The sequence below is a fragment of the Struthio camelus genome, chromosome 3 (genome assembly GCF_040807025.1).
Source record: "Struthio camelus isolate bStrCam1 chromosome 3, bStrCam1.hap1, whole genome shotgun sequence".
NCBI classification, from domain to species: Eukaryota; Metazoa; Chordata; class Aves; order Struthioniformes; family Struthionidae; genus Struthio; species Struthio camelus.
Genome location: NC_090944.1, coordinates 36,568,855 through 36,587,027, shown reverse-complemented (window position 1 = coordinate 36,587,027; position 18,173 = coordinate 36,568,855). Strand labels below are relative to the sequence as shown.

Genomic DNA, 18,173 nt, shown 5'->3' with positions numbered 1-18,173 from the left:
GTGTTGACTCTTGTGTGCTGACAAGTACTATATTTCTTACAAACTTCCCTTAGAACTCAATGTGGAAAGACAAATTCACACTCTGCATGATAAAATTAGCAGTAGACACATTAATAATTGAATAAGGATCTCTGGCGAAACACTACAGTTAGCAGGAGATTTGGTGAGTGACTGTTTTAAGCAGAGGCTCCTATCATATGTGTGCACTTACATAAGCCCAAGGAAAGAAAGAGCCGCTGCCTATGTCCTTTAGTATCAAATCCACTTCCTGCTTTTAGAAGACCTCAGCTTACTTGCATAGTAAGCATTTTGCAGATCCATAAGCCTACTGCCTACAGTTAATGTTGGCAGTGTATGGACTTGCTCATCCCTCGTTCCTCTGGGACCGTTCTCAAACTTACAGTCAAATTCAAGACAGTCCCTTTTCACTCTGTCACCACGTGATGAGTGGAGTATGAGTGAATTAAGGATTTTCTCACTGTATGACAAGCCTCTCGCCATAGATCTCCAGATGTTCATTTCATATAGCACTGAAATGTTTTCTGGAAGAGCCATTGAAAGAGCCAGCTTCTGTTAGAAAAGCATTAAGCTGGAGTACTGCCATCTTCATTTCCATCACTGTAAGCAAAGCTGAGGTCCTCTGAATGACTCACATGCATAGCGTGCATGGCATGCATTCCACGATTGAGGATCATGTGGCAGCGCCAGAAGAAGGAAGCTCCTGTCTTTTGGACAGTAGCAAAGAAAACAAGATGATTTCTAGGAAAAAAAAAAAAAGCTTTTTACAGCCACCATCAAGGCAATGGTGCAGTTACTGATACTGTTGTCATTCCTCGCACCAAGTAATTGTATTTTCAAATACATTGGCAAAGCAATGTAACATCTCATAGAAAGCAGGACTTCCTACTGCAGCAACTCCTCATGGTGTAAATCAGCACTTTATTGTACTAATGCCAAGAGAGTGATATCAACTGAATAATCAGAGAACTCATCCTAACTAGAGGAAGAGTAGAAAAATTTGGCATACTATTACTAGATTAAATCCACATATCTGTCAGCTCTACTAGCCGTCCATGCAGACTTCAGTCACTTCTGTAAACTGCACAGGTGGAACTGACCTCTGTGTCCTTCCTTCAGTTGCAGATTGGATCTGAGGATTCTGAATTTGAAACCTTTTTAGTATAAGAAACATTTGAACAGTTTCTGTTGTCACTTGCAGCAGCAGATAAGTTCCAGAGCTTCATATTCATAAAATGAAGTAACGTCTCAATCTATTAGACATCTTTGAAATATTCTGCAAGTGAGTCAGCTGAGGAAATAGCACTACATTTTTTACTTTGCAATGTCAAATCACTGATGCAGATGTTAGAGATCAGAGAATATCAGATGATGGAATAAACATGCTAAAAGAAAGTATCTGTTTCAACGTAGCCTCTTCTCTTGAGGTGCTTGAAACAAAGATGTGGAAAGTGAATTAGATTTGCTTATATATTTTTAGTGGACAGAGATAATATTTCGGAGCAATATTTTTATTTGATTCACACCTGAATAGGAGCTTTCATTGCTGTTACCGACAAGAACATACAAGCCTCACCAAACTGCCCACTTACCATCAAATGAGTGTTTAAGGCAAGGACTAGATATGTAAACAAAATCATGCACTTCTGGATGAGAGGAATATACCTGAATTATACCAAGAAAAGAGGAATAAAAAAGCAGCATTCATAGGGCAGGCAGAGCGAAAGATCATGAGTCATTAACCATGGCTTTATGCTTCATATCTCTGTACATTGGGCTTCATCCTATTAACTATTCCCCACTCATTCTGTTATTCTTCTGGAATACGGTTTTAAATCTGCTGCAGTTTTATCATGAATATTATGCAGTCTGATAACTTTTGTATTTTTTGTTAGTGTATACAAGGCACTCAAGAGGCACCATTGTTTACTCTTAGCGTCTGAAATAATCATCAACTTGCACTTCTCCAGGCAGTTATCAGTCCTGTAGAAACAAACAGATGTTTCTAACGCCTTCTTGTGAATGAATAAAGCAATGACTTTTATCCAGCTTTTGCAGGTCACTGCATGCTCCAAGCAGCAAAGCAAATTAAAAGAACCCCTTCTCTTTTACTATCATGGTAATTTTGCGCTTGAGTATTTGAGAATTTGTTAATATAAATGCTACTGAGGAAGATACAGAGTGAATTTCTTCTAGCGTTGCCTTGAAAAGTGGCAATAATTGAAAGTACCAAAAATTATAGTTTTCTTCAAAATGTGACTTTATTGAAAAAAAAAACATCTTGGACTCCAGGTTTTTATCCCTTGGTGACTTCCAAACAGAATTCACCTTCTTTTCCCCTTAGAAGTGAACAGATAATTTTCTTCTTATCTAATCTCTAATATTGACACTTCAGTAGGCCGGAAATGTTGTTCTCCTGTATATTCGCAGCCTTATTGTCTTCATAATTTTCCTCAGATATACTTTTATTATTGTTATGTCTTTTCTGAAGTGTTGCACAGGTAAAGTTTGGATGTGCAATGGGTGTAGGTTGGCAAGTCTGCTGATAATCCATTCATGTATATGTACATCTGTACAGAGTTCCCAAAAGAATAGATTGTACCTCAAAACTAAATATACGAGCAGGGAAATGAGAAAAAAAAAAGCTTTTAAAAATTTTTGCTAAACTTGAACATGGTTATACAGAAACTGGTAAATGCTGCTCTCTACATGTGCACCTTGCTGAGCACTCATTCTAGGAATGGCCAAGGCGGTTGAAATAGAGCAGGATGTTGCAATAGCAAATTATTGTTACTACAGCCAGTGTGGAATTGTACTTCTTTCCTTGGAAGCTCTTGGGATGACAGACTCACAAAGTATGGATGGTATACATACAGACATAGTTGCCATTGTATCCAAGTAAAACAAATGCATATAAATAGGGTCACCATGGGGATTCAGATTATCCTCTGACAGCTGTGATAGCTGTGCAGAGCTGGCAGAGATAAACAGTCAGTACAGCCCCAACAGAATGTATTTGAAATTTTGTAGTTCACCCTAAGAGTGAAATTCCAGAAATTCCAGAAATTCTCTGTAAACTTTGTTAAAATTTAACAAATCAGATGGGATGCCAATTACATGCTGCTCTGAGCTTTTGCATTAAATGGTGCATGTCTGATGTCCCTTCATTCTTCCTAGCAAGTGATATCACAATTCTACCTCTCTTTCTGCTGTAGTAATAAGTAGAACTTATTTTTCCAGTGTCTCATTTGACATGTGCAGCCTCTTTGATCAAAAAAAAGGTGTCTATTTTCTCCAGTTTTCCCTTCTACTCTTCTACTTTTCAATCTACTCATGGAGATTTTCCTCTCTTAGTGTGGCGTTCATCAATTCTCTAACATTTCTTTAGTTCAATTACTGTTGTTAATTTGCTTGCTTTCCTTCTATCTCTTGTTCTGATAATGCTCACAGAGTGTGTGCTGACTTTGGAATTAAAATGTCTATTTTGAACTTCCCTGTGTAGAAACTTCTTAAATTGGGCATTAGTTTGGGTACATGCAGCTCCAAAGTCTGCAGCATTACACAGTGGAATAGCCGTTAAACAAGTAGACCTTTTCTTCAAGACTTCATTTAGGAGCTGATTTCCTAGCTGCCATTACAGCAAAACCAAATATTCCTTGCAGATGCTCTTCTGAAGTCCCTTTCTCCCACATAATGGAAGAGTATTTCAGCTGCAATTTCCTATCCTTGCTGTTACTCTACCTGTGCTAACCACTGCTCACATGGATCTAATGGTGAGATTTGCATCATACACCCCTTAAAGCAATTTTGATGAAGGTAGGCTTTTGCAACTTAAAAAAGCAGAGTGGTAGTGCGGAATAGGATGAATATTACACCAGGAATTGATAGTATTTATCATCTTAATTCAAACTTACATCCTTTCGTAAAGAAATATTCAATATACATCTCCACAGATAAATTTGCCCTCTCTGAAACTCCCCTAAAGTAATTTCATACTTTTCATTTTAAGAAATGGAACTTTTTTGAACATATATGGTACAGTAAAAGACTTTCAAAAGATAATTGCCGCTTCAAAGACTTCAGTTAGGAAGGAGGTTTTTGAGCACAAGCAGCTTCATTCTCTTAGTAGTTCCCTAGGTAAGTGCACTAAGAAAGTGAAGGGAACTGTTAGAAGGCCAGGTATCTCAAGATGGGTGCCAAAAGTAAGAAAAAAAAAACTGGTGAGGATGGAAGATTTTTTTCTTTGGAGAAGGAAAGACTGTGAATCTCAGACGATGCCTTAGAATGGCTACTTAAACTTAGGTAAGAGACATGACATGAGATATAGTTCGGACCTTAACAGCACCAGCATAGAAACTACCCATAAAATATTCGACTCAGTCATATCAGCTACTGCAAAACCAGGTGGTGATATAGACTTAAAACATCTCCCAAAATTTTCTATGCTCAGACCTCTGCAGAAAGGCAAATGTTAGAAGATTAATCTTCCTTGCCAGAGCAACAGATTTTGCACTCTGCATAGCTTTAACACCATGCCTACATAGAGTAAAAGCCTACAAACTGAACTTAGCTTTTTGTTTGTTTCTTTGTAAGCGATGGACTAGTTGAGGCTGGTGATGTATGTATCATTCTGCCAAATATTAAGACAGATGACAAATTAGTAGCCTTTGTGCAAATAAGAAATAGATAAGTCAGGTCACAGTTGCATTCAAATAGGGGCTAAAGGCTAAAACCATCAACATGAACCTCCTCCATCTCTTAGGAAATGGAGCAAAGGTGTATACTTCCAGTGTGCATTATAGCTTCCTGGTCTGCTTCAGCACAGAGGACTTGATGAAAAGGGCAGTTACACTGATACACAGAGAGTCTCTTCCAGAAGAGAGATGAACCCAAACCCAAGCTAGGCAAAAACTTAGTAACATCAGAGATTTGTAACTGTGGCTCAGTAGTGACCGCCAAGTCAGTAGTGACCGCCAGGTTCTGTCACTGTCGGGTTAGCTCAACTAGGAGCTTCAGAAGCCAAAACTACTTCCCCATTAGGAATAACTGTACCTGCACGGAAATTTCCTCCCTAATCTCAGGAATTCAAAGGCTGTTTCTGCCTTAAAGGATAAGGATTTACATTTCATAAATTTGTAAATAAAATGCCACATTGCTTTAGTGTTTTTTTCTCTTTTAAAAAATAGAGTTCCGCACCAGAATTCCTCTGAACATGAAAGAGGGGTTTGGTGGGTTTCTTCTTTTATCTGGGAGGAAGGAAGGATTTGGTGGATCACTGCCTTATCTGACTGTGCAAAAGAACAGATGCCTTATGTTACCTTTTATAACCATTTTTTATTCCCTGCTCTTCACCTTCTTGCTAAACTAACAAATCGACCTTTTAAACCTCAATCTCTCTTTCTGACTTCAGTATTTTTGATGTCTGTCTCTGAATTCTTCTGCTTTTGCTGTTTTTTTAAATTAAATGAATAGTAGGATTTTCATAAAGAGGAAGCATTGACACGATAGTTTCCATTTAAGTCAACAGAATTTTTGCAAATATCTTAGACAGAGATTCAAGCACACATTTGGACTATAAAGTAATCTAAGATTCTAACTGCACTTTACATTCAAATATTTGCTGTTTCTTGGACATACGTTGTGTGTTGAGCAGCTTTTTCTATTGGGATGGCCACAACGACTTCTAGATATTTTCCATGAGAACAAAGAATTTAAAATCAAGGAATGTATATTAGTATCCAGACTACTAAAGTACATTATCCTGCATTTTTGTCAAAATGCAATGTGTTTCTCAGTTGCCTACTTTAATTTGAGCTCTGAGTTTTCTTAGCAGTCCTTTCTAGATCTATCCTCCTTATTTTTTTATGTTCTTCCTATTTTGACATTTCATTTTCATCCATATTCTTATTTTAATGAATGTATATTTAACATCAGTTTTGATATGGATACCAAAGTGCTGCAATGTAAGTCTTCTAATATGGCTTACCAATCATTCTTATTCCTCGTTATCAAAATTTCACATGACTTTATATATTACCTTCTCACAACTTGTCTTTGTACAGTGAGATTTTTATAGCATGACAATAATGATATAGTACAGACAGCAAGATTTTTCATAATGACTGGTTGTTTAATCAGTAGTTGAATGGAAGGCATGTTCACTACTTAGGTATTATCCAGTTTGCCTATAAAAATCAGAAATAAATCTTTCATTTAGCCCATTTCTTCCTGAAGCACTGCAGAACAAGCTGTAAGCGCTATGAGACTTTTTCAGACTCTTCTAATGTGTCACATAATGACAACACTAGAAAGAGGATCCTGACTTAGATAGGAAAAAATGCTATTTATATCCATAATTCTTGTGCCCTAGGTCTCTCTCTCCGCTTTTTTATTTACCTCTCTGTATCTGGGAAATATTATTGGTTCTAACAGCATTCTCATAAGTATAAATTGCTGAGTGAAGAGCAGCTATTTTCTAAGTATCTGTGAACTGTGAAGAAGTGCTCCGCTTGTGAATTCACTTGCAGAACGAGCTGCAGCTCATACTAAATGTAACAATACTGTGGCAAGTAATTCACTTCAAAGAAAATGACTTACATGTTTCAGAGGCACACATAGGTAGGCAGAGGACTGCATTGTGCCTGTTCTGTGAGCAGGAACGTCTACCTTATGGAAATTGGTTGGCACAAGTAGTTCTCTGTGAGGATCTGGGAAAGGGACAACAAAACTGATTTTTTCAAGGACAGGAAAAAAGTGAGGGGGAACACAAAGTAAACAGAAACATATTTAGGCATATACTTCTAAAGATCTAAATAAAACTGATTCAAGAACAGGACAGTTAAGAATGATAAATGTAATGACCCTGAAAAATAAATATGAGAACTCATTTAGGTTTTTTCCTAAAACCACAAAGGACTGATTTACTGTATGCTATAAAGGTGTCATTAAATCATCAACATTTACCAATAGTTTTCTCTTGTGGCTTTTGAGGTGCTCCTATCTCTCCTAGTACTCTGAATGACTAGATATAACTCCAAGAATTGGCACCTGTATGGAAATGTCCAAGTGTCAGATTGAAAAAAAAAGTTGGAAAAAATTCATGCCTTACTACAGTAATGAGAAATCCTCTTCACCTCAGTGGGTCTAATAACAGCTGTAAAGATTGTAAGATCTTTCTCTAAAATTATATTGGGCTAAACATAAGAATACAGAAGAGAGTTTAATAAATGGGCTACATCAAGTCATTTCAATAGTATTCTCTGGAGTGCAGTCTGTGTACCAATAAAAATCTCCGTGATTTTTATTAATTCCATTAAAGTAGCACACCACCTCCAAATATTTATAGAGATCAAGCAGACTCGCTTCAGGATGAGCCCTTCATATATACCAGAGGTACCATTTTCTGAAATGTAAACAATTGGCATTTGCTAAGCTGTAATCCCTAAATCAGAAACACAAATGTTTGGATTAACAAAAACCTGAAAAACTCATTCATTGTTGTTGACCTCCCAATCCGTATTTTTCCACTTTCAGTGTTAAGTGCATGGCTAACATTCTTTTCTTTATTCTGTACAGGAAATTAAGGGTGGTATTTGCCATAGTAACTACAAAGGACCGCGGTGCTCAAGGTCAGGCCAATCCAAACTTTCACTGAAGCTCACTGACTGCAGGAGATTTGAAATCAGGCCTTCAACTCGTTGCTGCAAATAGGATGCAGTATGAAGCAGCTCAGAGCTGGTATTCTTGAGCATCGTGAAAAATAAAAGGATACTTATTTTATTCCTTTAAGAGCATAAGGGGCCCTGATACATTAAAAAGCTGAGAAAATATAAAACTTAAGCATATGTGAACCGTCATTGAAATCTATTTGATTTTTTACATGCATAAAGTTTTAATATTCCACTGCACCAGAGACTAAAGGTTTAATAATCTTTGTTTTTTAACACTGACCTGGAACTGCCGTCTTTTGCATCTGCAGTGCACGTAGGCAGAATACAGGTATACAGAATAATGCGTCATACGAACCAAAGCTATGATAGTGAGCCAACTGCCTAAACGCTAATGCTGAAGGAATGATGTTTGCAGTCCTTTTTCCAGCACCTTTTATGTCTGGACAATTTTTTTTCCAAGGGATTAAATATAGAGAAGTGGAGGACATTCAGAAGCTGGAGAACAGAGAGGGAAGCACTGTCTGAGTTGCAAGTGTTGGTGCCCAGAGGCGATAGCGAGGAGCCTGGCAGACCTGCCCGTTCTGTTTTGTGCTTTAGTTTTAGCACGTGGCTCCTGGTAGCACATGCCATATTGAAGCCTTTCCAGGGATTTAAGGGCTTCCCAACCTCCACCTGCCAAGCGCAGCTCCTGCCATGCTTCCTGATCCCATAATGGGCTCCCAACATTGTGGGAGCTGCTAGAGCTGCTGGGCTCCAGCTTAACAGCAGGATGGTCAGAAACCAAACACTTTAGGTCAACCTGTGCGGGTCAGCATTCCCTGGAGCTGGTGCTCCTAAAAATACTGCACTGGCAACTGCAAACTGGAGCCTGCAGAGTGACTTCTCTCAACCTGCCACTCTGCAGGGCCTGAGAAGGTCGGCCGTGGGACGGTCACCTGGGGGTGCCAGTGGCAAGATAACAGAACAGTCGCATTTCCACTGGAAATGTAGCTTTAAACACCTTCATCACAACTACTCCGTGCCTAGTCTTCTATTCTTTATTTTTATTATTTCACAGGTCTGTTTTGTTGGAAAAGCCTAAGCAACTGCGATTTTAAGCAAATATCAGGGAACACTGAGATTGTCCACGTAAAAAAGATCAATCCTTCTGATTAACTACAGCATGATAAAAATTAAAATCAATTAAAAAACCCAAGTGCAGTTTTAATTGTTTTATTAAGCCTTTTTCATGCTCTGTTTCCTTATTCTATTAATTTCTAAACACATTGGATTTCATTATACTCTATAAAAAGAAAAGGAGCTTTTCAAATTTGTTATTTGGTAAAATGCGTAGGATGGGGAAGGTGTTAAATCTTTAGGTTATGCGTTAGAATTCCCATACTACTTCTAAAGCATCAAAATAATTACTTTTTGTCTATGCGAATAATAGATTATTTTTCATTCCGAGCCTGTCATAAAAAATCACATTTTCTAGCCAGCATAGAAAACATGCCCTGATGTCAAGATTCGCGTATTTCCCTTTTCAAAATATAATGTAATTTTACCTGACATTGCTTTAACCCAGGAATAAAGCAAAGTGGTTATTGCCGTGTTAAATAATGAGCTGTGTAAATTTCAGCTGCTGGGCATGTAGTCTGAGCCTACAACAGCAGGAAAAGCTATTTCCAGTGGTTATGACTTTTAATGTTCATAATTTGAAATAATCTGTATACTGATATAATTCAGGGGAAATCTAATTTTTCTGCATCCTTACTCATACCTAAAAGGTCTTAGAAAACAATTGCAAAGCATATTTTATTATGACTGCAACCTTGAGGCTAGAATTGACTTGGTACAGTGCACTTGTATTTATAGTTTATACAGTACTACATTTGATCCCTGATTTTATTATTCCACTGTCAAATAATTCATGTCCTTCCAGATTTTGTCACACCGAGTTACTTTATTCCCCTGGAACAAGGCCAGAAAAAATAAGAACTGAGCCTCTTTAATCATACCTGTTGAAAGCATGTAGGAGTTGAGAACATTACCCTGTCTGTGGATGACTGTGTGTGCATATATCCATACAAAATCCACTGAACTGTGCCAGGCAGACAGAATAAAATAGGGGTGAAAAAACTACCATTTGATTTTTGACCGGGGAGATTCTCTGTGCCAGTAGGAATACTGGCAAAGAGCATCCAAAGGTTGGGTTAGGATTTCTGCTGTAGAATATTTTTAATTTTTACACAGAGAAGAGAATTATTCCTAATTTCTCAAAATGCAAAAAAGTAAACAGTCACAGCCACCATTAGAAGGACATATATAGGATTTTTATGGGCTTTTTCACCTTTTATTTTCACTTGTATTTTCACTTGAGAATATAAAGGCTGAATTTTTATGTTGAAAAACCTATGAAGAATCTTCTTAGATTCACAAATCTACTTGGGAAATTTAAAGTAACCATTTGTATTTGAAGTCTCCATGTTGACTTCATTATTGTTGTGCAGTCCTAATATGTATACGCATAAAATATACCTGCATGCCACTTTGATGAGTGCTGCAAGGTTAAAAATGCGGTACAGGGACAGAAAGGCTTCTCTTCCTTCAAAATGGGTAAGTGATTATGGACTGCTTCACTGCCTAAAAAAACTAAGGGAAATTTACATCAGATAAAAGCATCTGCAAGGATCTAATGGCTAGAAAACAGTGATTTGTTTGAAGTCAAGCACCCAGTGATATTTAAAGAATCAGTTCTGGAGAAACTTGTTTGACATCTAACATCAAACAACAAAATTTAGTATAGAAAAGTCCTTCTGGGTAATCCAGTGCCAGGAAAGCTGATTCCTGTAGGATACATATATAGCTCTTGTCTTAAGTGAAGAGGCTGTGCCACTTATTTCTTTGAGAAAGTTGTGGATCTTTTCTAAAAAAAAAAGAAAAAAAGATAAAAACTTAAAAGAAGTATTAGTGATATATTGAAATTAGTTAACTGGGTTTTGACATGCTGGTAAAACATGTGGGGGTTCACATAAATATTTCATATATACAATCATAGCATGTAAAATCTCTATCTTTTCTTCAAAGGCTTGGCAAAAAAAAAAAAAAGTGCTTTCTACCAAAATGGTATTTTTCTAACTAAAAGCCAGAATGCTCTGGAAGTTAAGCCGGCACTAGCTAATGCTGTAAAAAATAGCATATCTCAACTATTGCTACTTATTTAATTTGCCTGTATTCTTTCTCGCTTTTCATTTTGAATGGTATTTGTGCATTTGTTGTTCTTTAGGCCTTTTCACAGTCCCTTGAAAAGACAATGCAAAATCGATGATGCTGAAGTTTATGTAGGCTTGATATTAGGCAAAAATGAAAGTGTCTGATCCTGCTATCAATAGGATGTGTTTATGTAGTTCTCTAAGTAGCACTTTAAAGAAGAACAAGTGACAGCAACCTCATTTTGAGAGGAGGGAGAGCCATATGGCTCCACTTTATGGCTGGCTGGTTTTGCAACAGTGTGGAACAAAACATCCATGATGTTTAAACAGACGCAGATTGCTCATGTAGATGGGCAAAGTAGCAGTGCATAGTGCCTTGGCGTTCCAGTCCTTTCCACGTGCTGTCCTTTTAGGAAAGCATGTGGACAATTGTGGTTTATCAAGAGAGAGGATTCCCCCCCGGGAATCTACAGCGCCATTTCTGGCTCCTGAGAAGGTGCTCATGATTTGCGTGGTTACCTGAGGTTATTACTGTGATAGTGCAATGTACCGTTTTGAAGGCATCCTCAGCCAGAACAGGACGGGCTGTGGTCATATGCCACTAGATAGACACTAGAGAAGATTATAAGTTCCCATTTCAGCCACTATATGTGTGCATGTGCCCGTGCATGGGCACACACACGTGCACACACATGAACACTGGATCTTTAAAAGGATCCTAAATTACTTGCTTTGGCCTCACCTCTTCCTTTCAGTACGGAGCTCTCTATAACAATTGAAAGTGAAAAAATACAGTATCTAGTTTCCTTGTAAACCTCTCTTGATTGATGGCTTGCCTTATCCCAAGAACCAGCATTACAGCACAAACCAATTGATATAACCTGCAGTTAAAAGTGCACCTTGGAGGTCTGCTTCTTTTCTAGGAATATGTGGTTTTCATTAACATTAGACACAGGAAAAAGAGTATTTAAGATTATACGTGGAACTTTGAGCTGTTGCTTTTCTTTATGATATTAATGTGTTCTCCCACAGAGAATCACAGAAATTGTTACCTGTTATTGCTTTCCCATGTTCATCTCTACTGAGATGAACACACATCTTCGGAGTATGAGACAAACCACATAAAAAAAATTCACTGCCTTTTTTACTGCCCAGACTATTCCTTTTCCTATGTCACACCCATATAGCTTTCCTGTTTAGCTTTTGCTTTGGTCAGTGCTAATACAGAGATTCTTACCTGGTGCTTTTAAGATATTAACTGATCGACAAAGGTAGAAATGGTAGGAAATGGTAGCAAGAAATTGGTTTAATAGATGGTGCAGTCTCTCAGGAAACATTCATAACATTGACACCAACATAAGCTGTGTTCTCTCAGGAGCACCATTACCACTCATTTTATCATTGAGGGTAAATTTAATTATATTTATGTAACATCAGTCCCAACGCCGGTCAGTTCTCCAGGTCAGGGGTTACTAACAGGCAGAACCAACCACTTCCCTATTGTTTCCAATTTCATTGAAGAGAATTTTTTCTTTTGTTGTTTATTTTGTCATTAGTCTCATTTTTTTTCTGAGTTAGCCAGAAAAATAGTAACTTTGAGAAGGACAGAGTGCCACTGTAGATGGTAAGTTGGATATGAACTGCCAGTGGGATACTATTTGAAGACAAATGTAATCTTTGTAAGAGTAAATAAGTAAATATTAATCAAAAACTGGTGTGGAATTAATTGTATGCAACTTCTGTGAAACTTTTACTGGAAAGCAATGGGCACTTACGGTAACCTGAAAGGAATCTTGAAAATCAAAAAAAAAAAAAAAAAAAAGTGGAGAAAAGAGTTTTAAAATTCATAGAAGTCAGGAGAAATGCATCAATAGCAAGACACTATAGGAGCTCTGTCTATTAATTTAGTCAAGACAAGACTGAGAAGTGACTTGACTGCAGCCTTCATGTACCTACAGGCAAAAAGGATTTTTGATAATTAAGAGCTTTCTAATTCAGCAGGAAGGGATGTATTTCTATATGAAGCTAAAAATTCTTCTCTGAACCCTTCCCCCTAAATTGATGATGAGAGTTATACCACTGGAAAATTTGTATCCTTCTGAGAGGTAAGCTGCATCTCATAGAAAAGCTACAGAAGTTGACAGAAAAGCAGATAGATCTTGGGACCAAAGTATGCAGGAGGTTCAGCTAGATAATAATGAACAATTCCTTCTGCTCTTAATATGTCTTTCTGAATTTAAGAATCTATAAATCTACAAAGATGAATAAGGTTAACAGAATCTGCTCCTCAGTCATATATATTTTAACATTTAATTACATTTCCATTTGGGGATTGTAATTCAGTTCTCTGAATATCTTAAACTTTTCTGCTGATCCCAGAAATAGTCTTTCATATTCTCATAATTAAACCTTGAACCAAATTGAAGCTCCTCAGCTTAAGACTGTGAACTGTTATGATAATTTAAATAAACATCATTTTAGCATTCTTTGTTGCAGCTACAACAGCAGTGGCACAGCATAAAAAGCTTTAATAGCTATTATAGTCCTTGAACTATACAAGCTTATGGTTCTATGTTGATCGTTCTTGATATGCTCTGTCTTGATTTGCTCTTATTCCATTCTGTTTCTACAGGTCGGTGTGACTTTAATCAAGGAAAAAAATCTAATGAATACCAATTTGAAATATAGCATTTGGAAAGGTCAAAATGGTACGTTACATCCTTATTATCCAAAAGAACAGATGAGTGTAATATCCTGACAGCATTTTCCTGTGAAGAAGATATTAAACAAGAACTGAAAATGGCACAAGGTTCCTTCTTTCTTTCTTTCTTCTGACAAAGATTGTAATGAGATGATGAAACTGTACAAAATAAATCTCTTCCTGCTTTAATGTTCAGACTGTGGATCCTACCTAGATTTCAAAAATGTAAGCTAATCAAAGAGCCCATACACATGCTATTCTTTTCAAGTATATCCATATGAAGTAGAAGTCTTTTACAATACATTTTCCAACTTATATGACCCAGTTTACATGAATATTTTCTAATCTGAACAATGGGAAGAAATGGTAACAGAAGGCACACAGCGCAGTAAGTTTTGACAAATACTAACTGTGGTAAACTATAATAAATAATGCACTGCATGATCACTGCTCAAAATGTAGATTTTTCTACTTCCATTTGAATAGACATTAGAGCACAGATAGTATACTCCAATGCAAGGCACATCATTACATATATTCTACTATGGAGAGCCTCTGAAGTATGGAACTATTTGAAGGTAAAAGAATTTGTAGTATATGCAATAGGAAACTGATTAATGCATTGAACTACCTCAGTTTGCTTACTTAAATCATTATCTCCATGATCGCTCTTCCTTCGGTTCTGTAGCTCTGAGGAAAGAAAAAAAAAACTTTTGGAACTTGAGATGTTATAGTTTAGCACTAAACTACACCATCAGGATCCTCATATTAAATCTGATCATGACAACCCAAGAAATGCTGTGGTTAAAAATAAAAAAAGGGTATATGAAATACACATTTATTGGTTTTTTGTATTCATTCCACATGAGATATGAGGAGTTTGCTTTTACATAAGAATATAACAATTTAGATATTAAAGATATTATTAAAGAAAACACTTGACATTATTCCAAAAGATACCTATCTTCAGCTATTGTTAGCTGAAAGAGAACTATGTGTGTCTGCTCAAGAACTCACAAGAAGAAATCAGATGGAACCTCTCATTTTTTGCACCAATTAGGGAATATATCTGAGAAAAACTATCTCCATGGTACATTTCATGCAGCATCATGCTGGGAAAAGCCGTTTTGTTCTGATGAAGAGAGATAAAATGAGCATATCCAAAATATGTTTTCACTATTGTGAGTGAAAAAAAAAGGTATATTTGCTTTATTTTTCTTCTTTTCCTTAGGTGATTTTATTTTCCATTGGAAATTGCAAATGTATTTTTAATCCTTTGTTTTGCAGCTATACTGTAGGATAGCTTTTTTCAATGCATTGAGAATATGCAACCTATTTTGAAACTTCAAAGGTTTTGCAAAAAGCAATAGACAAAAATCCCTAACGGGTGTTCATTTCATAAGTGCCTACAGAAATTAAAGTTTTCCTTGTGTCTAGCAAAAGTCTACTACATACAATTTAAAGTTTGTTTCTATCTAGTTCCTTGTGATTTAGTTGATATACCTTGAAACTAAAATGACTACAAATAACTCTTTTCTGCTTCCTAGCCGGATATGTCAGCCATCCAGTATGCTGCCTGTACAAAATAATAAGAAAAACTCTTTTTTTCAGTTACTAATTATTATTTACAGTAGAAATTATTTGATTTTTTATCATTTGTATTAAAAAGAGGTCTGACTTTTGCTACTAAGAAATAAAATATATGCTGTTGTATTCATTTAAAAAAATCTGGATTAGGGAATGATTGAGTACAGAATTCAGGGTACTGAGGGGAGGCTCAGTGTGTAGTCACACAAACAGCTGCATCAGTTCCTAATTCTTAGGGACTGAATCCAAAATATCAGCTGAAAACAGTGGTTATCTCTTTTCAGTTCCAATTTCATGATGATGCAATATGCTGTTACTATGTCACACACTACTTAGCATGGGAAATACCTAGAACCCATTGTGCAACTTTATCTAGTCATTTCAAGAAATGGATCTTTTTTCCAGTCAGTGATCACAGTAATTCTGTTTTGAAAAATTACCAAAATAATCAAGTACATCTTGTGAACTAGTACACTGGTTTGCAGTGAAACTGCAAAAGGCACCTACTTTCCTCTCTTATCTTCAATAAATCATGTGATGGTTGGGCGTTTCCATGGAGTTTCTCTTTAATGAGGTTGGGGAAGGATATAAACTGAATATAAAATATTGGACCTGTGAACCCATAAGAGTCATGTCTAAAAGCAAAGACTCACATGATCCTCTATGAAGTATATTGATTAAGTAACAACAGATGAAAAAGGAGGTGCAAGATAGGAAATGTTTTGTGTTAAGGCAAGACCATAAAACAGATGAACCAAAACACAACTGACCATGTGCATCACACACACGTATGCATACATGTCTATTTTGCATCTGCATATGAGAAGCTTCTTTTGTGCTGCAAAGTGTAATGATGCATGTAGATGACATATTTTCCAGAAATGACATTAAAAGGTGCTTGTATGCAAACCTACACACATTAAAATATAGTACGTGTCTATTGCAAACACTGATTTATACATATCTCTGTGTTCATCAAGCTGGAATTATGCAGAAGGTCAGATAGGTTTGTAATTACCCAATCTGCACTTCCAAATGCTGTTAAAAGGCTATGTAAATACATTTTTGCAAGTGTGCTCATTGTACCTGCAGCTCAAAATCTGGCTATACTTGCATTTGAATTTGTTTTGTTTTGTCATCGATGCTATTTTGTATAATAGGGATACATAATACCTAAGCTAGAAAACACACTAAAAATCAAAGGAAAGAAGTCAGTTGCATTATTAAAGTGAGATTAAAATAATTTGACATGAAAGGCATTTTAGAGACAGTACAGCTTGTCTGATTTAGTGATGTGCGCAGAAGCTAATATATCATTCAGCCTTGCTACCACCTGACAGCTGCTCAGCATCTAATGGGAAATGTGATGGTGGTCACAGTCCACTTCATAGTGGACAGGTGTCGACATCACAAAAATCATCATCACAACTGGCACTAATTGGCACCTTTGTTGACAGTCTCAGCAGAGAGGCCAGTGATTGAATCGGCATGGAGGCTGCCTTGCAAGCTCCACTGGTGAGGGACGCCAGGCTCAGCTCTTTCTTCACTGAAATCTTTCATAGTTTTGCACACATTTCAAAGGAACGCAGTCAGGTCCTGACACTTCTTATTTGTCTGCAGATTCTAGCAGCATGCTCGTTGCTTTAACATACTTCCAGAAGTAATGCCTCCCTGCAACGGGTTAGACACATCTTGGGAACGCTGAAGCCTGCCCACTGCTGCTGGCCAGCAGAAGAGACAGTGCAGCTGGGGCTTTGCATGGAAGAAGAACAAAGGCAATGAAACACAGCTGACAGTGATGCAGAGGCGAAGCCACCCACATCCAACACAGGCCTTCAGTCTGCCCCAGTCTTCTCTCATTTTTAATTGATTTTAGATACAACTGTGAATTTGTAGACTTCTAGCAACCACTTTACTCCTCTGTGCTTCAAGTCATTCCCTTGTATGATGGGCATAATATTTGTCTCACTCTATTTCTAAGGTATATTATGAGGTTTTCTAACTAAGAAATATCTTAAAGTATTTTAATACCTCGGGTGGAAGGGAAGAGGAGAGGAAGGATGGAGATAGGAGAAAAGAAAGAGCAATTTTGATTTCATGTATGTGGAAAAAAAATTAACTGTTGCACAAGACCACGTTAGTATATAGACAAAAGTGAGAAAATTTTAAAATGGATGTATAAAGTAAGGTAAAATATATCATAAAAGGTTGAAAAAATAACATAAAAAGTTTGAGGTTTGTCTGACTGTGTCAGTGTACCTGAAGACTATTTCTCATTAGAGATAATAAGAGCATAACACTACATGAGCAATTACAGTGACTCGGAACAGTCACTGAGCCAGATTCTGATCTCTCCCTGCTGTATTATGTCCGATTTCAGTGAAATGTCTTCTCATTTACATGCATCTACATAGATTTGGGATCAAGCCACCAGCTTTTGCTTCTTCCAGTGTTAATAATGAGCAGTGGCTGCTGTAGTCTGTTCCTAAAGACACCCTGGAAAAAGAATCTGTCATCGTTAGCCTAATGAGGGGAAAGAGGGAGAGAGAATGCTAAATGTTTTCTCTCTAGCCCAATTAAAGGAGAGAGAGAAAGATAGAGAGAGGGGGGGAGGCATGCTAGGAGGAGATCTGTATACGTGACTGATTTCTTCTAGCCTTTAGCTACCGGAGGAGTCTCGCTAGGTAGAACTGAAAAAGACAGGAAGATGTAGTAGCACACAGGATAAATCCTTCTGCTGAAATCAGACTAAGGCAGCATGGACCATCAGTCTGAGCTGCACGTTAATTTTCAAAAAATAGCTTGTCTGGGAAGGTAAGACTATTCTGAAGTACTGTATTGTCATAAGGTGTCTTGAGACAAATTATCTGAGTACAAATGAAGGTGCAAGGCCTGACTGCTTGCCGAGGACTCACTTCAGCCATCCACAGTCCCCTTTCAGGACTGCTCTGAATAGAGAGACCTGCATGTGTATGAAGGACTTTACCAATCCAGACTTTGCTGAGT

The 18,173-nt window shown here is 37.1% G+C and overlaps 1 protein-coding gene across 6 annotated transcripts in view; it reads left to right on the top strand.

Moving 5' to 3' along the window:
- Positions 1-13,769, top strand: part of KHDRBS2 (KH RNA binding domain containing, signal transduction associated 2) — a 420,341-nt gene extending 406,572 nt beyond the window's left edge. For 3 of the 6 annotated variants that reach the window (XM_068937467.1, XM_068937463.1, XM_068937465.1), the window contains one exon: positions 54-13,769. The gene's annotated coding sequence lies outside the window, so the exon portion shown is untranslated. The remainder of the gene's footprint in view (positions 1-53) is intronic. The other 3 variants (XM_068937468.1, XM_068937466.1, XM_068937464.1) reach the window with 3 other exon arrangements.
- Positions 13,770-18,173: the final 4,404 nt, after the last annotated feature.